At 39.7% G+C, this 14678-nt stretch overlaps 1 long non-coding RNA gene across 2 annotated transcripts; it reads right to left on the reverse strand.

The window, feature by feature from the left end:
- Positions 663 to 6457, reverse strand: LOC109224659. Of its 2 annotated transcripts, none has more exons than XR_002067750.1 (3): positions 5994 to 6457; positions 2619 to 2683; positions 663 to 2115 (listed from the first exon to the last, which is right to left on the reverse strand). It is a non-coding gene; the product is annotated as an uncharacterized LOC109224659 (long non-coding RNA). The 2 variants fall into 2 exon arrangements; XR_002067751.1 differs by lacking the exon at positions 663 to 2115 and adding an exon at positions 3595 to 3656 and having other exon boundaries at positions 2456 to 2683.

Below are 14678 nucleotides of genomic sequence, written 5' to 3' on the forward strand. Positions count from 1 at the left end.
CTAAGTACCCGGTACCAAGTCAATACCAAAGTCAATGTCCCTATCGGCCAGCATGCCCGGCAGGTTGGCAGGAAACACATCTGGAAAATCTCGCACCACCGGAACAGAATCAATAGTAGGGATATCAGCACCAACATCCCTGACAAAAGACAAATAAGATAGACAACCCTTCTCAACCATCTGCTGGGCCTTCAAATATAAAATCACTCTACTAGGAACATAGTCTAGAGAACCTTGCCACTCAATCCGTGGCAACCCCGGCATCGCCAACATTATGGTCTTTGCGTGACAGTCCAAAACAACATGACATGGAGAGAACCAATCCATACCCAAGATCACATCGAAATCAACCATACTAAGCAATAATAGATCAACTCTAGTCTCCAATCCTCCAACCGTCACTACACACACCGATATACATAGTCAAAAATAATAGTATCGCCCGCCAACATAGATACATGAACAGATGAAACCAGAGATTCACGGGGCATATCCAGAAAATGAGCAAAATACGATGATACATACGAATAAGTGGAACCAAGGTCAAATAATACAGAGGCATCCATGTGGCAAATAGACACAATATTTGTGATCACTGCATCTGAAGCAATGACATCTGGTCTGGCGGGAAGAGCATAGAATCGGGCCTGACCGCCACCTGATCGGCCTTACCCTCTAGGGCGACCTCTAGCTGACTGGGCCCCACCTTGAGCTGGCTGAGCGGGTGGTGTAGCAACTGGTGTAGAAGGCGCAACCTGACTCCTCTACTGCGCTGGACCTCCCTGACGACGAGGACACTGCCTCCACAAAAGCCCAAACTCCCACACTCAAAACAACTCCCTTGTTCGAGTGATGGGGACTGAAGGGAGCACCGGGATAACTGCTAGAAAGACCCCGCATAGATGAACCCTGAGTTGTTGGTGCATGATACGAACTCTGAGCTAGAAGGGCACTGATAGATGAGTGACCCTGCTGAGAACTGTGTGAACCATGGCCAGATGATGCACCACGGTGAATGGACGAGCCGTATGAGCGTGCTTGTAAAGACGACCCTTGCCGTGGTAGACTTGACCTCCATAAGGAACACCACTAAAACCACCTGATCCACGAGGCCTCTGGGTCTCCCTCTCAACCCGCTCCTGGCTGCGGATCATCTCTATCTGCCGAGCAATATCGACAACCTCATCAGAAGTCGTACCAGACACCCTCTCCCTAGTCATAAGCACCCGCAGCTGAAATGTAAGGCCATCAATGAACCTGCTGATGCTCTCCCTATCAGTGGGAACAAACCAGAAAGCATGACGGGTCAACTCAAAAAACCTCATCTCGTACTGCGTCACAGACATATCATCCTGACGTAACTGCTCAAACTGTATCCGTAGCTCCTCTCTATGAGACTACAACACGAACTTCTCCAAGAAGAGAACGGAGAACTCCTTCGATGTAAGTCGTGCTGCACCGACCGGCCTACGCCTCCCATAATCCTCCCACCAACTGAAGGCAGCCCTAGAGAACTGAAAAGTAGTGAACAAGACCCCAATAGTCTTAATAATACCTATTGTACGGAGAATCCTCTGACACTTTCCCAAGAAATCCTGACCTTCTTCCGACTCTGTACCACTGAAAGATGGAGGCTGGAGTCTCCCAAACCTCTGCAATCTCCGTTGCTCATCTTCGGACATAACAGTAACCACATGGGCCTGAGCAGCTGCAACCGGCTAGGCTGGTAGTGCCCCCGATGTCTGGAGTCCCTGCATCACCTACTCTGGTGTTCAGGCAGCGGGAGTCTGAGTACCTCCCCCAGCCTAAGAAGTGGCTACTGCGGCCGGAACAGAGACCACCTGAGCAAGACTGGTGCACTATGTCAAAATCTAAGCGAAGTCCTCATGAAGGCCTGGAATCAGATAGGCACAGGTGGTGCCTGAGCTTGCCCCACAGGCTCAACCTGCTCCTCAATTGGGGCAACTAGTGGATCTGTAGGTGCTGCCCTAACTACTGTGCGAGTTGCACCTCTACCCCAACCGCGGCCTCTACCGCGACCTCAACCTCTCACGGCCTTGACTTGTGGTACTGGTGGCTATCCATCCTGCCTAGTAGTACGTGTCTTCACCATCTCTGAGAGAGTAAAATAACAAAAGTTTAGTTACCTGAATCAACAGATTTGCACGACCAGAATCTAAGAATGTGAAGTTTCATAAGGGTTCGACAGCCTCTCGAAGATAAGTACAGACGTATCTGTACCGATCCACAAGACTCTACTAAACCTTCTCATGACTCGTGAGCCCTATGTAACCTAGGTTTTGATACCAACTTGTCTCGACCCAAATCCTAACCTATTGTGATGGCGCCTATCGATGGTACTAGGCAAGCCGACAATTTACAAAGATACTTCCAAAATATAACAGAAAACAAATCAAGAAATTTTAAATAAGCAAAGTTTTCATAAATAGGGGTGAAAAGTGCGGAAAATAGCTCCCTATGTCGGGGTGTCACTGAGCCCATGAGCATCTATACTTAACCAGCCTAAAAATGAAAAGTTTATAGCAGTTTGGATTCAAATACAATGAAAGAAAAGATAAGGAAGGAGAAAACAAGGACTGCAAACACCAGGCAGCTACCTCGCTATCTCCAATGGTCAGCTACGCGAAATATCAACACCCTCCGCGTCCAGAAATTCTTGGATCTGCACACGAAGTGCAGGGTGTAGAATGAGTACAACCAACTCAGTAAGTAGCAATAATAAATAAGGAACTGAAAGATAGTGACGAGCTACATAGTTATAATTAATTATTAGTAGTCTCAACATGGAAAATAGACACGCTTCCCAAATCCGTCAAATCAAGTCAAATCAGTTTGTTTACGCCAAGTTCAAGTAAAACCGGATAAAAATATCTTTCAAAAGTTTTCAAAATGGTGATATAAGGTAACTATCACTCAATCCTCTCATTCACTCCAACCTCACAACCACTAATTCCTCATGATCACTCAGAACTCGGTACTCGGTAGGTCCCTACGCTCACTGGGAGTGTGTACATAATCCGGAGGGGCTCGTATAGCCCAAACATTATGTCGAGCAAATCATGGCATAATCAATAAAACATGTTGCAGCGTGCAGCCTGATCTCATAAATATCCTCAGAATCAGGCCATCGATCTCACTCGGTCATTAATCTCTCCAGTATCTCGGGCTCTCAGAAACCATAAAAATTAGCCCAAACAGCAATGGCATAATGTATCAACAAGAGTAATAGAGACTGAGATATGATATACGAATGAAAACTGAGTCTGAGTATAAATAACATTTAGCAGGCAATTCAACATGTAACACGGCCTCTGTGGGTCCCAACAATACCAACACATAGCCTAAACATGGTTTCGAAGGTGCTTTATAGTCAAATTTCTATAACACATAGATAGCATATAACTAACAACAAGTTTATTCACTTTACAGTTTCACGGAATAGACCAAGTCATAATTCCCACGGTGCACGCCCACACGCCTATCACCTAGCATGTACGTTACCTCCAAAACAATTACATAACACAAAATTTTGGGTTTCATACCCTCAAAACCAGATTTAGAACAGTTACTTACCTCAATCCGAGCAAAACTCTACTCCAAAATGTCTTAGCCTCTCAAATCGATCTTCAAACGTTCTGAATCAAGCCACAAGCAATACAATACAATCAATATAGGCCAAAGGAGTCGATTCCACAAGAAAAATATGAAATTGTAACCAAATTCCGAAATCGGCTCAAACCTGGCACCCGGGCCCACGTCTCGAAATCCAACAAACGTCATAAAACCCGAAACCCCATTCACTCACGAGTCTTACCATACAAAATTTATCAAAATCTGACACCAAATGGTCATTCAAATCCCCAAAATTCACTCTCCAAATCCCTAGCCTCAAACCCCCAAATTTCACCTCAAAAACACACCAACTAGGTGGAAAATCAGTAGGGAAACATCATTATTAAAGAAATTTGGACACAAGGAGCTTACCTCAATAATCTCTTCAAAAACCTACAAAGTCCAAGCTCAAAATTATGGAAATGGTGAAAAATCTCAGAACCTCATATTTATACGTTCTACCAAAGTCTTCCGCACCTGCAACCAAAAATCCGCTTCTGCGGTGAAAGTTCCTCTTCTGCTGAAGTCACTTAGCCCTCAACTGCCTCCGCTTCTGCAACTCCCAGTCCGCATCTACGGCTTCGCAGGTGCGGGAAATCTTTCGCAACTGCGACCCCTGCTCCTCCTGGCCTTGCCCGCTTCTACGGCTTTCCTTCCCGCTTTTGCGGGCTCGCACCTGCGATGCCCACTCCGCAGGTGCGATTACACCAGCAGTCGTCAAAAGCTTCAACTGCCCTATAATTTAATCAAAGTCCGTTAACCACTCGAAATAAACCCAAGGCCTCCGGGACCTCAACCACATATACCACCACGTCTTAAAACATCATACGAACTTAGTCATATCCTCAAATCACCTAAAACAACATCAAAAACACGAATAGCGCTCGGATTCAAGCCTAATGAACTTTCAAATTTCCAAATTCTACAAACAATGCTGAAACCTATTAAATCACGTCCGATTGACCTCAAATTTTGCACACAAGTCATAAATGACACCACGAACCTACTCCAACTTCCAGAAATCCAATCCGACCCTGATATCAAAAAGTCCACTCTCGGTCAAGCTTTCCAAAATTCCAACTTTCGCAATTTCAAGCCTAATTCTACTACGGGCCTCCAATTCACCATCCGAACACGCTCATTGGTCTAAACTCAGCTAACAGAGCTAACGGAACCACAAAAATTCAAATACAAGGTCGTTCACACATAAGTCAACATCCGGTCAACTTTTCCAACTTAAGCTTTCGATTAAGAGACTCAGTGTCTCAATTTTCTCTGAAATCTCTCCGGACCCGAACCAACTAACCCAATATGTCATGTCACACCTCCTTTTTTTCCGGGGAGGGGGGGAGGAATAAGGGAGTTTTTCCAATTTAAGTGACATTAATCGAAATGGGATTATTTATTTAATTTTCAGAGTCGCCACTTGGAATAATTTATGGTGTTCCAAGTCACTGGTTTATTTTAAATCCCAAATCGAGAAAAATTAACTCTATTTTTGGTCCGCGAACTCAGAAGACCGGGTAAGGAATTCTGTTAACCCGGGAGAAGGTGTTAGGCACTCCCAAGTTCCGTGGTTTTAACACGGTCACTCAACTATTGATAATTGGTCTAACTATCTTATTTATTTTATGTTTTAAATCTATTGTGCATTTTTAACTTTATAATCGCTTTTATTTATTTATGGAGTTATTTCTAGAATAAGTCACGATTGTCGTACACTTGTTATTTTGGTACACATTACACACCGCGTCACGGGAACCGCACCCACGATCTACAACATGTGTATTTTATTATTGTTCGAAGTTATGGTTATCGCGTGAAACGCGCACTCATATTGGGAATTTGTCACCCTTACAGCAAGTAACAGCTCTATGAAGACGTCTATGTTCATTTATATGCTGAAATGATCAAGAAAAAATGTCACTGCTAACTAGTCATGATCACCTTAACTTCTGGAGTGAAGGAATTATCGATAGAACTTGGCAAATGGAAATATGCAGATGTATTTATGTTCAAATGAGATGGACCAAGCTTGGTGCAAAAGGTTTAATTTCATGTCTAAATCAGAGCAAAGACCTTGTATGACACTACGATTATTTACTTTATTTTAATATGGTCCCTACTCTAAGAAAAATCCAGGAAAGCACACATGTTAATGAACAGACTGTTTAATATCTAATTTACATTGCAATTTTTGTTTCTAAAACTATTTGTGAACACAAAGAGTAAAGTAAATTTAGCAATAGACTCACAAGTTACCGGGCCTCTCAACAAAAGAAGTAGGCAGCATGGTAAATGGCATGGTATATATCTTATGAAGCTTCCCAATATATAAAGAACAATCCGAACAAGCTTACCCATCAATGGCTAAAATCAGCAGCGAAAATTGATGACAAGAATTGGACCAAGGCGCAACCCACGATCGGAATCTTGACGGAAAACTCGAACCCGATCTCGGCTGGACCGAAAGTTTTGAGAGGTAGATCGGCGATTAACAGTGTTTTCTGAAGGTGACTGTGAGATCTATTTTAGCAATGGAGATGAAGAACGGGGACGGAGTTCTGGTTGGTTACGTTAATGGAGTTTTCCGGTGGAAGAATAGGGACAACGGGTAGTCTACATGGTGAGTTTTGTGATTAATGATGATATAATTTGTAGTGTAAAATGATGAAAAGGAAGGCTAACAATGCTGGAAAAATAGATTTTTCTCGTCTTTGGACTGAAACTCCCGTCCTCACTCACTGTTGCTCTCTCAAGGGTGGGGAAAAATGGCTGCCATTCTTTTTGTTTTAGTCTAGGTCTAGGTCCTCTGGGATTTAGGAATTAGTTATTATTTTATAGGAGTAGGAATTAAGATAGGTCGAATGGAGAATAGGTATGGGCTTAATGTTTTGGACTATTTGAAATTGAGCTTTTTTCAATTAAGATCAAACAAAATTAGCCTCAAATTTCATACTATTTCTTCTAAAACAAGACCAAAAATACTACATCATTTACTAATTAATCCTACTTAAGTAAATAATTATTAAAATAAGACTAACCGCTAAAACAAACCTACTTTTGGTATTTTTCAAATATCATACTAAAAGATAAAAAATGGAAAAAAACATTGTAAAATTAAAATAATATTCCTGAAAACAAAGGGGAACTATTTATTTTTTGAATTTTTTTTGAATTTTATGCAAGGTAGATAAATTAAAAGTAACTGGATAAAATATTAATTAGCTAAATAAAAGGAAATATTTTTTTTTTGTAATTTTCATTTTTTTCCTGATAAAATAAAGTAAAAGAGTCAACACTATTTAGAATAATGATACCAAACCTAAACTAAATATTTTACGCTAAAATNAAAGTTAACGTAAAAGAAAGGAGGTAAGTTGGTTAAACGGGGAACGGTACAACTACTCCGAATAGACGACGCGTAGCGTTACTATTTATTAATAGTATAATCAGATAAACTAAAGTGATGTAATACAATAAAAGATATGTTGTATAATATACGTATACCAATGTGCTATAAGTTTATATTATATCATATATTGTATAGCATATTTATTTGTAGTATACATCAGATTTTTTCGTAATGTATACATCACATAAACTATTGTATACTAATATCAAATTTTCATATAAGTTTATACTATATAATATATTGTAACTATATTTATTATTAGTATACATTATGTACATTTTAATAATATGGAAGAGGCTTGGTACATTGGGATATACTCGAATTTTTAATGGAGAAATTAGAAGAAAAAAATCAACGCGATTGGATACATTTTAGGTGATAGAGAATCTCAAGATAGATATATAAGGATATGTTTAAGGTGATACAATCTCAAGAGAGAGAGATATATTAGGGACATGGAAAGTTATAAATTTTAAAATAAATTGCATGTATGAAATTTTCTGAAAGCAATTGTAATTTATTTAAATAAGTTGTATTCCTTGTAAATTACTTTTTTAATTTGTATTTTTCCTTTACATTTTGATTCTAAGAATTTGCACCACTATTTTTTCTGAGGGCTAGTACTTAAATTTCCTCTTCATCTTTAAATGTACAAATTTAAGATTAAGCGACATAAGATTTTGAAGTTATGCCGGAGCAGGCATAATTTGTTCCCCGCTTGTTCAAAGTTATACTCGGCGAGCATAACTGTGAACAAGTTGTGCATCACCCACCACAACTTTGAACAGATATAGTTCAATTCCTAATTCATATATAGAAGAAAGATCTTTGTATAAGTACGATGAGTAATTAATTTCTACTAAAAGTATTGTTATAGAATTTGAGTCGTCCAATCAACATCATTTGCAATTCAATTTCAAAAAATACTAGAAAGTAATAGAAAATTAAATTTTAAAAAAGTAAAAGAAGTGTCACCTTTTATATACTTTACCAACAATGAATGCTATTTTTTTTTCTAAAGAAAGGAATACTTCATATTAAACTGAAGAATTCTAGTTATTACATAACATAAATAGATCGCATAGCGATTGTTCCCAATCTGTCTTTATTAAAAGAACTGAAAATGAAGTCCGGAGGAGTTTCCCCGAAGATTGTGTTGTCTTCCTCCGTGACTGATGATTGCATGGAATGTCCGTACTTTGCTAGAGTCAGCCATTGCCTTCCCTATATATATATGAATTAAAGCCTCCGATCCAACATCATCAAGAAAAAAACCGCAATTATTAAGAAGATGTGAGAATCGATGTTGTTTAACCTTAAATAAATTACATAATACCTACGAATCTGTTTCCACTATAATTGGAAAGAGATTGTTTGTGAAAGAGAGTTCCAGTCCGACTAGAAGTGTTTTCATGACCCAATTCCGTACTAGATCAAGACTGCACCTAACGCTGTCGTTAGGTAAGCCCACAAGCGAAACTACTATTTATTTATCCCTTTTTAACATATTTTTAGTTACACTAAATTTCATGCAACTGTGATAAGTGCTTTTAAACCAAAATATCAACATAGTAGGTACATACTCTGCGGTGAAAGAAATGACAAGTACAACAGTGCATAGGTGCTAACAATCCCCAAAACCAGGCATCACAAATACATGAGCAATCTAGAAGAATATACAAAACTACTAAAAACTACTGTTCGAAAGTAGTATACATGAATAGTAAATAAGATGGAAGGAGACTCCGGTGCTGCAGATCGTAGCAAGGCAAGCAACTCATCCCTAAGTCTCCGTAGACGATCGGCTACGCGCCCGCGTGACCACTGGTGGAACCTGTCTTAATACTTGCACATCAGTGCAGAAGTGTAGCGTGAGTACGGAGAACAACGCGTACCCAGTAAGTATCTAGTCTAATCTCGAAGAAGTAGTGACGAGGGGTCGACTTGATACTTACTAGAGGTCAAGTCTAAATATTGAAAGTGCATAAAGTAGACATGGTGAACATACAACGGGTATCAATAAGATAGATAAAAGCAACTACAATAAATACAATGGGAGACTGTAACACATCACCAACATCTCATAACTGGCTGTGAGACCCTAGCTCAATTATACCAAACTAGAACCCGTTTCGATTATTAAGCACGAAGTCGCCGAGGTGAACGACCCGATCCCATAAGAATAGTGGTACTCAGTACTGCCGAGGCGGATGGCTCGATCCCATAAGAATAGTGTTACCATCATACTGTTGAGGCGAACAACCTGATCCCATAAGAGTGGTGTTACCATACTGCCGAGGCGAACAGACCGATCCCGTAAGAGTGGTGTTACCATACTGCCAAGGTGAACGGCCCGATCCCTTAAGAGTGGTGTTACCATACTGCCAAGGCGAACAGCCCAATCCCATAAGAGTAGAGAATCTTACCTCGGTCGCGGAAGTACTTGCGACGCAATAGGACATGGACTTTTAATAGTTATTAAATATTCCTCAATTTTCCAAAATAAGAAGGCTACGTCGATAATTGCAACTTTAAAATCCCTAGTCTCAGCTCTACTCAAGACAATTAATACGCATGATAAACACAGCAGTACAATTAAAAGCATGATATGGATCTAAGTCTACTTAGACAGATCATGGAATATGGCTACACACAGACTCTCGTCACCTCGTGCTTACGTAGCTTCCCACACAAGTAATTCACAATAAAGATCCACCTAAGGGGATGAGTTCCCTCTTACAAGGTTAGGCAAGAGACTTACCTCGTTTCAAGCTTACTTCCGATCCACTAATCGCTCTAAAAGCCTCAAATCGATGTCGTAAAATCCAAAACTAGTCAAATATTAAATAATTTAGTCAATTAATACTCAAAAGTTCATAATTTAGCCTCTAGATCCATAATCCAACCCAATATGGGAGATTCTTAAAATTCGCCCCTGGGCCCAAGTGCCCGAATTTCAAAACATTTCAATGTTAAATATTACGCATGGCATCACGGACTCAAATATATAATTTTTACTTAATTCTAGAATCATTTTCGTGGTCAAATCCCATTTTTATCAAAATCCTGGGTTCTTCACAAATCTCACAAGTTTTCATAATTTTTTTCCATGTTTAATCTACCTAAAGTTCACATAATCAACTTGAAAATGGGTGGGAGTTACTTATCTTAGCATATTGATGAGAATCCCCCTCAAAAGTTCTCTCAAAATATCCCAAGACCAAATGAAATGTGTGGGTAAATGGCCTAAGTCTTGGATTAAAAGTAGGGGTGGGCATTCGGTATTTCGGTTCGGTATTTAAGAATTTCGATTCGGTATTTCGGTATTCGGTTTATCAATTGTGTATACCAAATACCATACCAAAATATTTCGGTACGGTTCGGTATTTCTTATTTTGGTTCGGTACGATTTCGGTTTAATAATCGTTGAATAAGCAATGCTAAATTCAATACTAAGCAGTAAGGTGTAAGCAACAGTGCACCACAAGCGTGAAGTGAAACGGATAAATGGCCAGTAGAACTGGAACATGCTGTTTCTCCTCCTTATGAATAAGATTTTCTCCTTTTTAATTATGTGAGACTCTGCCACCATTCAATTGCTAAGAATTTAAACTGAAGGATTTCTGTGTTAATTTTGCAGTGTATGCACTTTGAGTCTTTGACTAGACCATGTCTACTTCTTCACATTTTTTCTAAGTCATGTTAATTGATCAATTAGAAATTCGTAAACTTATCTTGACATATTCTGACTTTTGACTCATAATAATTAAACAAAAAAAAAAGGAAGACTTATACTTCTTAGGAAAAAGTGATCTTGATTCTTGAGCACCGTTGGACCAGTAACCTGCTAACCTTTAGAGTTTAGGCTTGGGCTTGGGCGCAAGAATTAAGATGGGCTTGGGCGTTGGGCTGGGGCGATGGCCTGGGTGGGCAGTAAGAATTAAAAAAATGTCTTTTAAAAATCGGTATTTCGGTATATCGAAATTTCAGAATTTCAATACCGAGGACCGTACAGAAATATCGAAATTGCAATATCGAATTAGACCGAAATATCGAAAAAACCGAAACTGAAATACCGAATTAATTCGGTCCGGTTCGAAATTCGGTTTTTCAGATTTTATGCCCACCCCTAATTAAAAGCCTCACTGCCCCAGCAATTTTTCGGACGCCAAAACGCATGAATTCGACATAAATTCAAAATCTTCTAAAAACATTTCCGCGCGTCCAGTTCTTATCAAATCAACTCAGAGTGACGCTAAATTCGGCGTGCAAGTCATAAATCACCATACAAAACTATTCCCAGGCTTGGAATCTTAAATGGATCGCGATAACACCAAAGTCTACTCCAAACCAAACTTAAAGATTTTGAAAAACCTTCAATGCGCCAACTTTTGATATTAAGCGCCGAAATGCTCCTGGATCATCTGAAACCCGATTCAAACACATTCCCAAGTCCAAAGTCATTATACGAACCTATTGGGACCATCAAATCCTAGTTCTGAGGTCGTTTACTCAAAACGTTGACTCAAGTCAAACTTAACCATTATAGGCTACTATTAAGGAACTAAGTGTTCTGATTTCAACCCGAACCCTTTCACACCTTAACCAACCAGCATTGTAGGTCATAAAATAGTAAAAGTATATACGGGGAGTCTTAATTAGGGGAAAGGAGATCTACCAAGCAAAACGATCGGTCAAGTCATTACAAGTGCGAGCATCTCAGCGTGTAGGGCGGAACTTGCACGTCGCTTTCTTCGCAAAAACCACAATCCATGAGCTATTGCGGGCTCTAATAATTCACCCAATGGTGTGGCAATTTGGGTCATAAGCGCCATCAATTTTTAGCTTGTAATGGCTCGTGGATGGTGGTATCCACGTTACTGTGATTTATAGCCGGGGTTTTGAGTTGTTGTAGTCTGAGTGAGTGATAGGAATTCTGCTACTTGTAGCATGATTTTCTTTTGGCATGTAGTGGTTGAAGATGTTTGAGTTCCGATTAATGCAAATGTTCCAGAGGATGAACGATAGTAGGGTGGTGTAGTGGTTTTAAAGGAGGCATTTGGTGTGTGGATGGTTGTGTCTTTGTTGCACTTATCCTTCAGCCATTTTGCAAGGTTGTGTGATTTAAATATGCGTATGTTGAACAAAGGACATAGGTAGAAGGAATGTTTGCATGCAAAGAAGATGTGGCTTATATTTTCCACTATATTTGGGCAGAATTGGCAGAAGTTTGTTTGAAGTATGTTTTTCTGGTATAGGAAATCTCTAGAAGGGAGCTTGTGGTGAACGAGTAACCACAAGAAGAATTTTTGTTTATTCAAGCTCATGGAGTGCTAATGCCAATAGTAACTTTCAGGTGTGGGCGATGGTAGTTGGTTTGTGATCTGGAGTTGGAGTAGATAGGCTGATTTAGTAGTGAAGTTGCCAAGGAATGTTTGGTTCCAAAAAGACTGGTCAGGTTTGTTAGTGGAGAATGGAATGTGAGTGCGGTTAATTAATTTTACTGTATCAGGATGTAAGGACAAGGATAATCTTTCCAGGATCCACAAGTGGTTTGAGAAAATTGATGATACTGTCAATTGTTCCTCCGTGTGGTGTAGGGGGCCCTGGATCGTGTGGCGTAGACCTCTATTATGTGGAAGCCGGTTGTCGTTCCAGAGGTTTACATTTGTTCTATCCCCTATGTTCCAAGAGAGTCCCGCTTGGAAGAGGCCAGTGGCATTGGTCATACTTTTCCATATGTGTGAATCAGATGGCTTGGCCTGGTATGTCCCAGTTTGCCGATGCTGCACATGTTTTGCTTGAAGTATTTTGACCCATAATGAGTTTGTACTTTTATAGACACGCCAAAGAAGCCCTTCTAGCATAGCATGATTTTTATCAGTAGTTTTGTATAGTCCCAGTCCCACTTGTGATTTAGAGTGGTTAAAGTCTCTTAGTTGGGAAGATGGACTTTTCTTTTTCGTAGTTGATCCCCAAAGAAAATTTTGTTGGATACGGTCTATTTGATTCCTAGTGAAGGTTGGTAATAGATTGTATTGCAAGGAGTAGTTTAGAATGATGGTCAGGACCGAGTGTAGTAGTGTAATTCTTCCTGCCATGTTGTGAGTTTTTGCTTTCCAACCGGAGAGATTATTGTTCATTTAATTGATAATAAATTGATAATCCTTGTCTTTAGGGAAGTGATTTGTTAGGTGAAGCCAAGGTATTTTTCAAAGTTAGTGGACTTGCAGATGTTTAGAACTCTAGTCAAACAATCTTGAGTGGTGATGGGCACACTTTTGAAAAAAAAAGACTTTGGATTTGGAGAAATTGATTTTTTGCCCAGATTGGCGTTGTAATGAGTTGAATATATTTAAAATAGTGTTGGTGTTATGTAGGTCAGCATGTGAGAATAATATAAGGACGTCCGCAAAAAGCAGGTGAGAGACTGGTGGACCGGATCTACTAATCTTAACTGGTGTCTGGTCTCCATTGGTTGTTGCTTGGTCGATTTGGTGAGATAATGACTGCATACAAATGATGAAAATGTATGGGGAGAGTAGATCTCCTTAGCGTATACCTCTCGATGGTTCAAAGAATTTTGTGGGTTTTTCATTTATCATGATAGATATGGAAGAGGAGGAGATACAATTCATGATTAGGTTGATAAGCTTTGTGGGAAGCCTAAGATGTGAAGTGATTTGCGGATGAAAGACCATTCAAGTCTATCAAACGCTTTTTCAAGGTCTAGTTTGAGCATCATTATCGCACCCCGTTTTCTCGCGAAAGCGGGTTTCGACGTCGTGACAACTTATTTTGGAATGGGAGATAGAGTGCTAAAGGAGAAGAGTCGTCACCTAACGATTTTTAAGGTGCGTTAGGGCACCTATTTGCAAATAACTCTGTTTGACTATTCAACGCCATCAAAGATCGGATAAAGGCTCAAATTACCTCAAAGAGAAGGTGTTAGGCACTCTTCGTGGTCCACAACTATGGGTCCAGGCAGAACATAAGATTATGTGGATTTCTTAATAAACAAAGGGAATTCAGAAGTCAAAGGATTTTATTGTAACACAATTAGTACAAGTCTTAACACGAATGCAATGATACAATTATTTATATTTAATAACCACACATGAAGAAAAGAAAGGGGGGTGGGTCCTAAAACTTTTAGCCTAAAGGATCACCCCATGCAACATAAATAATACTTCACAACTCCCTAAGGATAGGGAGTTACTCATATTATCCAGCGATCACAGACTATCATCTCCTACTACCCGATTACTATGTTAAAATTGTTACCTAAAGAGTTCTAATTCAATTCTAAGTCGTACCCTATGCGTGCACTATTCTTCCCATACATATGGTCCAGGAGGTATTGGACCTCTATTTGGGTGGATCTAGACCTCACTTAGGCTGCTCAAAAATGTCAAAACTAGGCGACATACAAAAACACATTGGACTTCACATATAGGCAGTTAAGGCTCAAGTTTGCCTCCACACTTAAGCAACAAATGCACGCAAGACAAACATTCAAGTTAAGTGGTTTCAAAGATAAGAACTTTAAACCCTACAGACATGATTGCTAGGTGACTTTGAATTAAAGCATGCAAGCCATTTCAGATGCAAGATATCGCTTATAGAAGGG

The sequence above is a fragment of the Nicotiana attenuata genome, chromosome 3 (genome assembly GCF_001879085.1).
Source record: "Nicotiana attenuata strain UT chromosome 3, NIATTr2, whole genome shotgun sequence".
NCBI lineage: Eukaryota > Viridiplantae > Streptophyta > Magnoliopsida > Solanales > Solanaceae > Nicotiana > Nicotiana attenuata.